Source organism: Lissotriton helveticus, chromosome 6 (assembly GCF_964261635.1).
Source record: "Lissotriton helveticus chromosome 6, aLisHel1.1, whole genome shotgun sequence".
NCBI lineage: Eukaryota > Metazoa > Chordata > Amphibia > Caudata > Salamandridae > Lissotriton > Lissotriton helveticus.
This window is the reverse complement of record NC_136067.1, coordinates 1,621,062,424-1,621,074,616: the sequence shown is the minus strand read 5'-3', so window position 1 is coordinate 1,621,074,616 and position 12,193 is coordinate 1,621,062,424. Positions and strand designations below refer to the sequence as shown.

Genomic DNA, 12,193 nt, shown 5'->3' with positions numbered 1-12,193 from the left:
ATGAGCGCAAACAGTGCAATTTGCAAAAATCGTCCGTTTGCGCCCGCAAAAAGGCCTATTGCGATGCATTAACGTGTCAGGCACTCGCAATTTAATAAATCGCAATTTATTGTGATTTCTTAAATTGTGATTGCATTGAGGTATTGCAATTTGTGATTCCTTAAATGCAATGCATGTACCCCTTACAAATTGCGAATTCGCTATTTGTGGCTGCAAAGTACAGAGAAATTACTCTGGTCGGTATTTTGCAAAAACCTTGAAAAATGCACTAAAGTGCATGTTTCATGGTTTCAGGTTACACACACACATTCCCTTGGGGCAACATGCGCAACATGGGTGCACATCACAATTTCAGGGGTGCAACAGGGTGTCATTTTGACACCTTTGCCCCCTTGAAATTGCCTGCGCAATTTCCGAGTACCTATTGGTACTCGCAAATTGTGCATGCAATTTCCCATTCATTCCTATGGGCTTTTAGGCCCCTAGAAATGAATGGGAAGCCATTCCTTAATTGCGACTCACAATTTGCGAGTCGCAATTAAGGAATGTTTAGAAATCGCTATTTTAATAGCGATTTCTACATGCATAGGCTTTTGAGAGTCCCTAATTGCGATTCCTTAATAATCGCAATTAAGGACTCGGAAAAGCCTACTTTGATGCATATGCCCCATTGTTCTCCAACAATACTTCGAGCCCAGGCCCAAGCACGCTTTTAAATCTTTTGCTAGTGTACAGAAAACCATATTGTCGCAGGGTTGGAAGAGTGCTCTGTGGCCTAATTGGATGATATTGCGGTGTTTGCGAAATCATGGAAGGACCTCTTGAGGCACCTTGAACAAGTGTTGTCAAGAATACAAAAGAAGAAACTGGCCATCAAAGCAACTAAGTGTCAGGTGGGGCAGTCCTTTGTAGTCTACCTTGTGTTTAAAGTGGAGAACGAGATTTGCCCTTTGGATGCCAAGATTCAGCCTGTGATGGAGTGGAAGGTACCGACTACCCAGATTGAAGTGAGGGCCTTTTTAGGACTCATCGGGTATTAGAGGAACGTCGTGGGAACTATGGAAGTATAGTTGCCCTACTGACTGCTTTGACCTTTAGGAAGCAGCCACAAAAGTAATATGGACTGTCGAATGCCAAAAGGCATTTCAGGAAATGAAGATGGCACTATGCACCGCACCGGTACTGAAAGCGCCAGACTACAGTCAGCGTTTTATTGTAGAGACAGATGCCTCGGACAAAGGAGTTGGAGTGGTGTTAGCTGAACTGCAAAGGTAGAGAGTGTACGGTAGCCTTTGTTAGTAGGAGGTTACTACCCAGAGAGCAGAACTGGGCGGCTATTGAGAAGGAGTGCTCTGCCATAGAGTGGGCCTTGCGTAAGTTTTGCCCATATTTGTTTGTTACTAAGTTTGTGGTGCTCAGAGATCATAAGCCCCTTAAATGGTTGAAGGCTATGAAAGGAGAGAATCCCAAGTCAATGAGATGGTCTTTTTCTTTGCAAGGGTTAGAATTTGTAGAGGAGCACAGAGCGGATTGATCCACAGGAGTGCTGACGGACTTCCCGACAGTTTTAACTGTCTGACTACCCAACTTATCCAGTTTAGCAGTTGGTTTTGGGTGTTCTTATCTGGGAGGGACATCTGTCGAGACTGAAAAGTCCTCTGCATGGTTACAGATGTGTAACCCTGCCCTGAGTGTCCGTCTGTTCTGTTGTCTGGATCCATAATGCTGATTTTCTTTGTCACGAGCGAACACAGATCATGCGTTTGCTCCATTACATATGCATGTCTCACAGACTAGTGTTGTCGGACTGAGAGGGGCAACTAAAGTGCTACCCTCAAAGTGATGAAAGGCTATTGCCTTCATCAAGAGTTAAGCAGCACCAGCGTGGTGGTGGCAGCATATCAGTAATTGATCGGTAGTAGTGAGCAGGTCCTTTTATCCTGGGCCACTAGAGGGAGGCCTACAGGCTCAGTCACCTTATTAAATGTTCCTCTACTGTACGCTTAGCTTACCCTTTGTCTACATTAGGAATATGTGGAGGGCTCTGCAGCACAGGAGTAGTGACTGCGCTGGATGTATGTGCACCTAGTAAGGGTAAAGTACAGGGATAGGAACTGTATTAGCGCTATTAATCTGGTGTTTTGCCTTCAATTAATATTTTGGGGGGAGGCAGTTTATATATAGTCTTTGTGGACCTCAGACTGCTTTTGACCTCGTACCAAGGGAATCCCTGTGGAAGGCTATGATGAATGTGAGCACTCCAAAATATCTTGTTATTATCAGGCCCGCTCCAATAATGTTGCCAAGGTGAGATGTGGTTCTCTGGGTGAACTGACAGTCCCTATTCCTGTCACTCAGGGTGTACGGCAAGTGTGTGTTCTAGCCCTGAGCCTATTTCTTTTATATATCAATGATTTGGTGGTCGAACTAGGGCTGTGTGATAATGATGCCTGAGATTTGCAAATGGTAGGGTCTGGTTCTCCTGTTTGCACACAGTGGTGTAACGAAACTTGAGGGGGCCTCCCTGCAAAGTACATGGAGGGGCCCTACCTCTGGACTCACTTAGGAACTTTCAGTCTAGGGTTCAGTGCGGAGGGGCCCCTGGAACTCAGACCCCCATCTGTGTTATGCCACTATTTGCACATGACACTTTTTTAAACTCGAAAACCCCAAAGAGAGTCCAAAAGCTTTTGGAATTTTCTACCAGCAGAGAGGCCTGGAGATTAATCTTACTAAAACAAAGTAAACACATTATTTCATCCCTATCCGTTGGCACGCTCCCATCCAATTCTAAACAGCATTCTCCTGGAGAGAGTCTGCACATTTGATTATTTAGGGGTTACGCTTAAAGAGCAGCTTAACAGGTCTCCCCATATTCAGAAGCACCGACTCAAGTTAGAGCAATATTTAAGGGCTGCTAAAGCAGAAGAAAGAGCTGACAGACAAGCAGCCGACATGGTGGCCGGAACGGCCCAAAATGAATCAGCGCTAAGTGTGAAAAGTACGCTGAAAAATAAGGTAGAAAGCCATAAAGCAATGTCTCCAAAAAAAAGAAGTTGTGTTTTTGAAGTAGATTTTCCTTTCCATGTGAAGGTAAATGGCCCACCACTAGACAGATATTCAAAGGCTGCGGATAAGAGAACCATTTTGTAATGGTTAGCAAAGCGAGGGAACAATCAAGTGCATCACGTCTAGAAAATAAAAAGGTAGAAAGATCAAGTGCGTCACATTGAGAAAACAAAATGGATGCCAGAAAGCGTTCCAACCACACCCACAAGGCCAGCAGAAACATCAGTTGAGGCAAGTAGAAACTGTACAACGTCGATTGATGACGAAAGTTTGTCACCATCTTTGGCAAGTGATAGTGAGGAAGATGGGTGTGTGATGTGAATGTTGACCACTGAACGACATGTGCATGTAGGATTAGCTTCTTGCAAGGAAGAGTGCCAGTTGAAACGAGATAAAAAGGTGAAAGTGCGAAATTCATTTGGACACTCTCCCAAAATCACACTGAAGGTGAACAGGTGCTCCATTCTGTTTATCACAGACAGTGGCGCGTCAATAAACATTAAGCCACAGGAAAAATACCATGAGCTATCTCCAATGTCCTGTTTAAACCCAACAAAAACCAAAGTATATGCATGGGGTGCTTTCACGCCTCTACAAAGTCATGGTTTGTTTATGGCAACAGTGAATCATATAAAGACAAAAGTACATGCACCTATTCATGTCCTGCAAGGCACTTCATCAAGTGCATGTATACTCAGTTTCAGCACTGCTGCTGACATGGAGCTGATTTCTGTAAACTACAATGTCAATGCCTATCACAAAGTAATGAATTAATTTCCATCTCTGTTTCATGGACTAGGAAGACTTAAGACAATGAAAGTACAACTTCACATAAATGAGGATATCCGTCCTGTTGCTCGACATTGTTGAATTGCATTTGACGTGCAAGAGACTGTTGAGAAAGAAATTGAGGCATTATTGAAACATGACATCAATGAGCAATCCACTGCTACGACACCATGGGTGTCCCCCATAATCATAGTGCTGAAGGATGGTGGAGGAGCCGTACGCATCTGTGTTGATATGCGGGAAGAGAACAAGGTGTCGGAAAGAGAAGGACATCCAGGTCCACACATTGCTGACATGATTACAATGCTGAATGGAACCAAAGTATTTTCCCGCCTTGATTTGAACAAAGTGTATCACCAACTCGAACTGGAAGAAAAATGCAGGTACATTACTACCTTTTCAACTCATGTTGGGCTGTTTTATTATAAAAGACTACGTTTCAGAGTGTCCTCCGTAGCAGAACTCTTTCAGGATGTAATTCATCGCATAATACAGCCAGTCACAAATGCTTTCAATTACAGTGATGACATACTAGTTTTTGGGGCCACACGAAAAGAACATGATAAAGCTCTTACACAAGTGTGATATTTGCTGATGATTCAGGTCTCACTTTAACTGCAGAAAACAAAACTCAAGTTCTTATGTCATATCTTTTCAGTTTGGTAATGACTCCAGATCCAAATAAAGTACAAGCCTTGGCATCCACCCCCCAACCCCTCTCAAGATGTAATTATGCTGTGAGCCTTCCTTGGAATCGCCAGTTACTGTTCAAGGTGTATGCGTGATTTTGACAAGGTGAGTGCCCTTCAGAGAGACTTAACAAAACAAAATGTTCCATTTCAATGGTCACATGAATGTGAATAGAGCTTAAAAAAAATCAAGCATGCTATTGAAAAAAACACTGAAATGGCATATTTTGATCCGAAATCGCAGACTGAGATTGTTGTTGATGTAAGCCCAGTGGGGTTGGATGCCATCCTTGCCTAGCACATTGGACACCCCAATGCTATTAAACACATTGTGGCTTAAGCTATTCGGAGATTGTCATCGACAGAACGTTCTTATTGTCAACTTGAAAAAGAAAGTCTTGCTGTGGTGTTGGCTTGTGTGCGCCAACTCCAGGTGTCAGTAGTCAGATTTATCCACCTGAGAATCCTGCGAGCCCAACGACTGTACCATTGTCTTAATCTCCTGTTCCAGTCACGGACATGTCTCCTGTATTTCCGTAGCCTCACATGACAAGATCTGAGTGTTTGATTCGAGCCCCAAAGCAACTTATAGAAGGGTTGTGATGTATATATGTAGTTAAGTGTACTTTTTATTTAACAAAGGGAGAGATGTAGTGTTTTGTGAGTTAGAGATGATGGGACCCTTTTGGTCCCCGATGACCTCCGTAGAACCTCCGTGAGTGCTTGGGTGTAGGTGATAGAATTCATACTGTAGAATGTTTAGTTATGCACGGTCCTTTACATGTACCCGGGCTGGGGAGGACGCTACACCGGCCACTGCCAGCACCAACTTTCACAGATACATGACAAGTGTCGCAAGCTGGATGAAAGCAATTGACTGAAGCTTAACACAGACAAGAAAGAGGTGCAGATCTTCAGCAACAACACCAAACCCTGGAACGACACCTGATGTCCCATAGAACTAAGACCCACACCCACCTCCACTGGCCGCGCCAGAAAACTCAGAACCATCCTCGATTGCAAGCTGACTATGAAATTCAACATCAACACTGTCTCCTCCACCTGCTTCCACACGCTACTACCATGCTACAGAGAATCTGCAAATGGCTCCCCCAGCACCCAGCAGACAAGGCACACCATTACACAGGCACTCATCACCAGCTAACTGGACTATGGCAACGCTCCCTATGCAGGGATCATCAGCACACCACCTACAAAGACTGAAACCATACAGAACGCAACAGCCAGACTCCTCATTGAACTCCCTCGACAAACCCACATCACACCTCAACTTAGGCAACTTCACTGCCTCCCAATACAGAAGAGATGCCAATTCAAGTTGCTGACACACGCACACAAAGCCCTACATAACCAAGGATCTGTCTACATAAACCACCTGCTCAACTTTCACCAACCGTCCAGAAGACTATACTCCGCTTCCCTATCTCTTCTCCACACGTCCCGCATCCACCTAAGCAAATGCGGAGGACTTTCTTTCTCCTAAATCACATCAAAGACCAGGAACAGCCTTCCCCACAGCTCCAGGCCATCACCTTACTACCGGAACTCTGAAAGGCCCTCAAGACCTCAGTTCGAATAAGTCCATCGGGACCTGCAAGCACCTGTATACCCTAATGGGTGCTAAGCAGCGCTACATACATCCTTGACTGATTGATTGAACTGAGGAGTTTACCATAGTGGAGTCAATGCATGTGACATGGCTTTGGGGTTGCCCAAGAGACAAACATTAGAAGCACCCTTAAATTATGAAGCACAAAAAAGAGAAAGTCAGAGCAACCAGTCTTTTCAAGTCAGATATCGAACCAGAAGAGACTTGGGTGATTAAAATACAAGACTAAATACTATGCTCTGCTGCTACAAATATAGATATTTGAGAAAATTGTCTCCTCAAAGCAAATATGGCAATGTCAAGACAATGGGAGCTGAGAATACCAGAAAGGGACATGAATGGGGTCCAAAACTCAGTTCAGGATTTATTGCACTGACCAGCCCAGACAAAGTCACCCTAGGAAACATGGAACAAGTACTATAGACAATGACTAAGGAGGATATTATTTCTGCCTTACTTAAGCAATTATAGTTACCTAAGCTAACTTTAATGCATCAGGATGCACTGCTTATGACCTCACATATTACATCCCTCATGGTGTGGTCAGCGACATCACTGATGACATCTCAAATGCCATCACTGATGACATCATCCACCGAACCACTCACACACCCACAGACCCCTATCCAACCTCACGTACACCCACTCCCACACAACTCACAAACCCATTCAAGACCCATACAAGTACTCATACATCCACTCACTGATTCAGAGCACCTCAAACATCCAGTCACTCACTCACCAATACAGCCACTCACACATCTATACAGACACTAACACACCCACCCATACAGCCACTTACACACTGAGTCAGTCAGCCATACAGCTGTTCACACACCTACTTGCTCACCCATACAATAATACAGTCACTCTCTCACCCAATTACTCACACGTCCACTCACTTACTCATACAGATACTAACATGTGTACTTACTCACCCATACAGCCACTCTCACATTCACTCACTCACCCATGCAGTCACTCACACACACCCATGCCCTCACCCATACACCACGTATGCCCCCACTCACACATACGCCACTCATACACTCCATAACTTGCCTATACAGCCAATCATACAGCCAGCCACTTACTCACCCCTACAGCCACTCAGTCAGCCACTCACTCACAGCCATACAACCACTCACATACCCATAAAGCCACTCAGAAATCTACTAGCACATACATACACACAGACACACAGCCACTCACATAATATATGTTAAAAATAGCTTTACTCATTAGTAGTACACAAAGTATAGTTATTTAACTTTTGTAGTATCTTGGTGTATATATATTTAACACTCAAACATTTGAAAAACACTCACTGGATGATGTAATCAGTGATGTCATTTGAAATGTCATCAGTGATGTCACTGACCATGTCATGAGTGATGTAATATGCGAGGTCATAAGCAGTGCACTGCGGGGGCGTAAGTTATCGTTAGCACAGGTAACTATTGCTGCTGAATTTCCATGGTTTTGTATGAGTGAAATCTGAGCATAACTATAAAGTCCCTGGAACCTTTGGTAATTAGGTGAATTTCTAAGGTTTTTTTAAATTCTATTTGCTAACTATAACGACCTTGTAACCTTTGTTTTTTTTTCAGTGAATATAAGTAAAGGCATGTATATGTGGAGTTATGTACAGAAAATCTCTATCTACTTGCCTTTCGATATTTTGGATACCTCGATATTCCAGCTTCGATTTTCAGGACGCACACCACATGGTTTCTGTTGTGTTTAAAAAGATTGCAGATGCTTTGCACTGTTGACAGTGTAATTGATTCCATTGGCTGCCATCAGACGTGAACGGATACAGGACTCCAATGCCACAGGAACTCTGGGTCACAGGAAAAGTTCGGTATTCTGGTTTATTGTGATCTTACTGCTTCAACTTCAAATCCCACAGAAGTAGGGATCTTTAGCGCTGGGATACCTTAGGGTGACTACGCGCTCTATAAAATTTTTTAATAATAATAATAATAATAACTATGCATTAAGTCAGCGGTCTCTAAACTACGGCCCGCTACAAGATTTAACCAGGCCCACAGCAACTTGAATTTGTTTTGCGTTTCTAGGCCTTACACCCTAAAATATGGCATTTACAAATAGTCATCCTGAAATAATATGTGGAAAATCATCCGTTATACAACTAGAAATTAAATTGTCAAAAATCAGAAGAAGTTAAATCTATTGACAACCTGCCTTAGTTTCTAAAGGTATTTTTAGAATGTGATGTGTTAACGCCAAGATTTGACGCCGGTGGAAATCTGGCACTTCCGTTGCTTTCTTCCATGAAATCTTCATTGCAGTATGTTGACTTTCAAGTCTGTAGTGCCATCTACTAGAAAAACCATTATTATGTATTATTTTAATCTATTTTAGTTCCTCTTTTAGTACACAATGAACTGAGGGTGATGTGAGGGCCAGGGCCCATGAGAAATACTATATTAGAAAATATGCTTCACTGAAAAGGCACTGAATACATAGAACAAATTTGCAGAAGTTGTGAAGGTGATGAAACAGTAAATGAATTCGGAAATGGGATTGCCAGGGACCTCCCAGTGAGTATATATTCTCTGTAGTTATCGGTAAACCCCACCTCTCTAGTCTCACACCATGAACCCGCTGTACTGCTCTCTCTCTCTCTCTCTCTGGGTGCAAATTGTGACCACTTACTCCTGGTCTACTTCCACAATCACAAAAAGTGACCTCTCCTTCTAGAAGTCCCTACCTGCAGTTCAGCCACCTGTGCTGTGCTTCCGGTTCAGGACCCTACGAGCAGGACTCTTTGGGCCTCTCCTCCTCTGCCTTTCGCAACGTATCGCTGTGCGTATTTTTTTTGTAAAGCACACACTGCTTAGCTTAATGGCTTCTAGGTACTCTAATGTGCATGCGAGTGCTCTTTATATTGGATGCTCGTAAGATTTTGTATTTAGATTCAGCACTATCCAGGGGCAGTGTTCAACCCCTTTTCATGATGCACGACTATAGGGTCACCATGAGTCCATCTCCTCAGGCATATTGTACCGACTCTGTTGAAGCACATCATCAAGTTATCTCCTCAAACACATTACATCAACAATGTTGGATGGGCCACACAATTCTAGGGTTTTACATCGGTTATCAACCAGAGGGGTCATCACTCACACAACAAGAACAATGCTGTAGGATGACCGCATTCACATGCCTTTACCCCCTGCCACCAAATAGGGTCAGAAGAGGGAAGTGTTAAGTTGTGGCCAAAAGCTCTTCATCAGGGGGCTTTCCTAGGACACGCAGTCTGCCTCGCAGCACATGGATGTCAATGTGACTTCCAAGATCCGTTTGTAAGCGTTGGAGACAGAGGCCTGCATGGAGGACCGTATAGCAGTTGAAGGGACGACCCTATGAGTTCTGGTGAATATCCAGTGCTCCCTGAGGGTCTTGCTGAGGGAATTGACAGCTCTGCTCTGGCAGGATTACACTGTCAAACCAAAAAAAACTAGGGGTCTACTGTTGAGTAAACTGTGTACTCTGAAGTAATAAGACTTATGCCCAATAGTTAGGTACAAGGTAAGTTACCTTTCAGTCTCCAATGAAATGCTCATAATCCAACACACAAAACCACCAGTAACAGTAGGTGTGACCCAATGTCCAGAGATGGATTTCCATCAAAGTCTTGTTAATGATCAATATTATCATATGGTCATCCAAATGTAGGGATGGTGAGTCTCTAGATCATTGAGACAGTGTCCATGCCCTCCACGAAAGACAGGGTTACGACCTGCAATTACTCGTAGACCATATGTGTGACCATTAAATGGGAACAAGTGCAGTGCAAGAAAACAAAGTGAAAGTGAGATTAAAAGTAAAATAGAGGACAAATAGGGAATAAACATTAATAGCTATTGGTCTCTTCTGATTAAAACCAAGAACAGCGCAAAAAAGCAGTTTCACCAAATAGCTGCATAAGGGCCGACATGTTTCTGCCAAACAGGAAACAAACTCCCAGGGCTTTCTTCAGGGCCCCTGTTCTAAACAATTTTTGCCACTGCATGTGCGTACTACATATAAATAAACCAATATCAAATCGTGAAAACATCAAACCATAAAGGATATGTGTAACTATTCCTCCATGTCATTTGGTATAATATTCACCTACAATAAACAAAAAGTGATGTCAGTGTATTGGATACAACAGTATATAAGAATACAAATTGGCATTCAATTTACCTTACTCACCCATAATGACAGGGGATAGGACCTCACCTCACCTGGACCAGGCTCAGGATAGGGGAGGCCACGCGCTGTGAAAGTAAGGAAATTGGTGCTTGATAAAAGAGCAGGGTAACTAATTCTCTTCCCTACTCCAAAAATCTGTCACCTCTCTCTTTACTTAACTTACAGACCCCTTACTACTACTACTCACTAGCAAGCTCACCCACACACCATCTGAGTGGACAGTCACTCAATGGCTCTCTATTTATCAAAAGCATTTATAAAATGCATTAAGGCAGAGTAGCATTACTATGAATGCTCTTAGTAATCGAAGATCACTAGTATGCTACATAGCAGAAGTCCGACCATGGATCTCCTTACCTCTCCGTTGTTGCCTCAGACTGGACCTAAGTCTGGGGGAGGCAACGTGAGGAGGAGGGCAGGACTATTTCGAAACTGAGAACAACGAAGCGTCGACCAATCGGATCGCTTCTAACTCGATATTAAATAAAATGTACTGATTGTGAGCACATTTCTTATGATTAAACAGGAAAATAAATTGAGTATGTGGTCAAGACTTACTTTGTGTTAATTTGTAAAAGCAGGGATAGCTCTCAGTCTCGGAAAAGATAATAATCCCAGTATTGCGTAATCTCGCGATATTAGTTCAATCTCGTGAGAAATATGAACTACAACATAACGTCATCGCGAGCTGGGCTGTAGTTCCAGGATCTCGCGAGTAGAAATGGATTATAAATCAGGCCGCCATGCCAGGCAGATAAACTCATCCCTGATTCTAAGCCAATACCTAAGAATAAAGTATAAGGTATAGGGACCATTGCGGTTATAGTTGGTAGGAGCCGAGATCGCTCCGGGGATCAGAAAGCCAACATACCGCGTGCTCTCGCGCTCATTGTCAAATCTCGCGAAATGATAAAAACTCCAGCATGATGTCATCGTAAATGAGACTGTAGTTTTACGAATTCGCGAGTAGTGAAGGGTTCTTAATTAGGCCTATAGTAGGCGAATTAGTCCATGCTATATGACACATGCATCAAAATTAGATATAGATAACCATAACGATTACATGTGTTGATCTCTCATAGAAATCCATGATATTAATTGAATATCGCGAATTTTAAAAAGAACTACAAAAAAAGTAGTTCATGTGTTAGTATTAATGAGCCCAGTGTGACAGTGTAGTTCAGAAGTACACCCTCTCTAGTTGAAACTTGGCCAGGTCCTTCTTAAACTTGTCTATTTTTGTCTGTAAAATAGAATCATTGAAGTCCTTGTTGTTTCTGTCGGACTCGTCATGTTGTTTCTTATATAAAGCAGGGGTGATTGTAGCTTTGATCTGTCCTTCAAGGACTTGAATTTCAACGAGGATAGCATCTGCTGTCCTCTTTTCGGTACTTATTATTTTAATAATAATAATGATTCTATTTTACAGACAAAAATAGACAGGTTTAAGAAGGACCTGGCCAAGTTTCAACTAGAGAGGGTGTATCCCTACACTAGTGATAACTACACTCCACCAGTTTAGAAAAAACAGTATGGCTTTTGGTTCTAACTATTCAGGTTCCAGCACTGACTCTGGGAGCGACTCTGATACAGCCGGCCCTTCATCATATACGGGTAGAGGACAAGGGCGTCCCAACCGGTATCAGAATTACAGAGGACAACAGCACCCACAGACACAACCTTGGTGGCCAACCCGCACCTTGGGGACCTCCTGGTAATTTCCAGTATCCTTTCCAACCACCGACGGGCCCCTTTTCAGGTTACCCTAATTACAATAATCAACCTTTTT

General features: G+C 43.1%; 1 protein-coding gene across 1 annotated transcript in view; it reads right to left on the bottom strand.

The window, feature by feature from the left end:
* The window catches only part of LOC144761839 (uncharacterized), a 151,081-nt gene that overhangs the window by 129,795 nt on the left and 9,093 nt on the right, over positions 1-12,193 (bottom strand). The window lies entirely within an intron of this gene.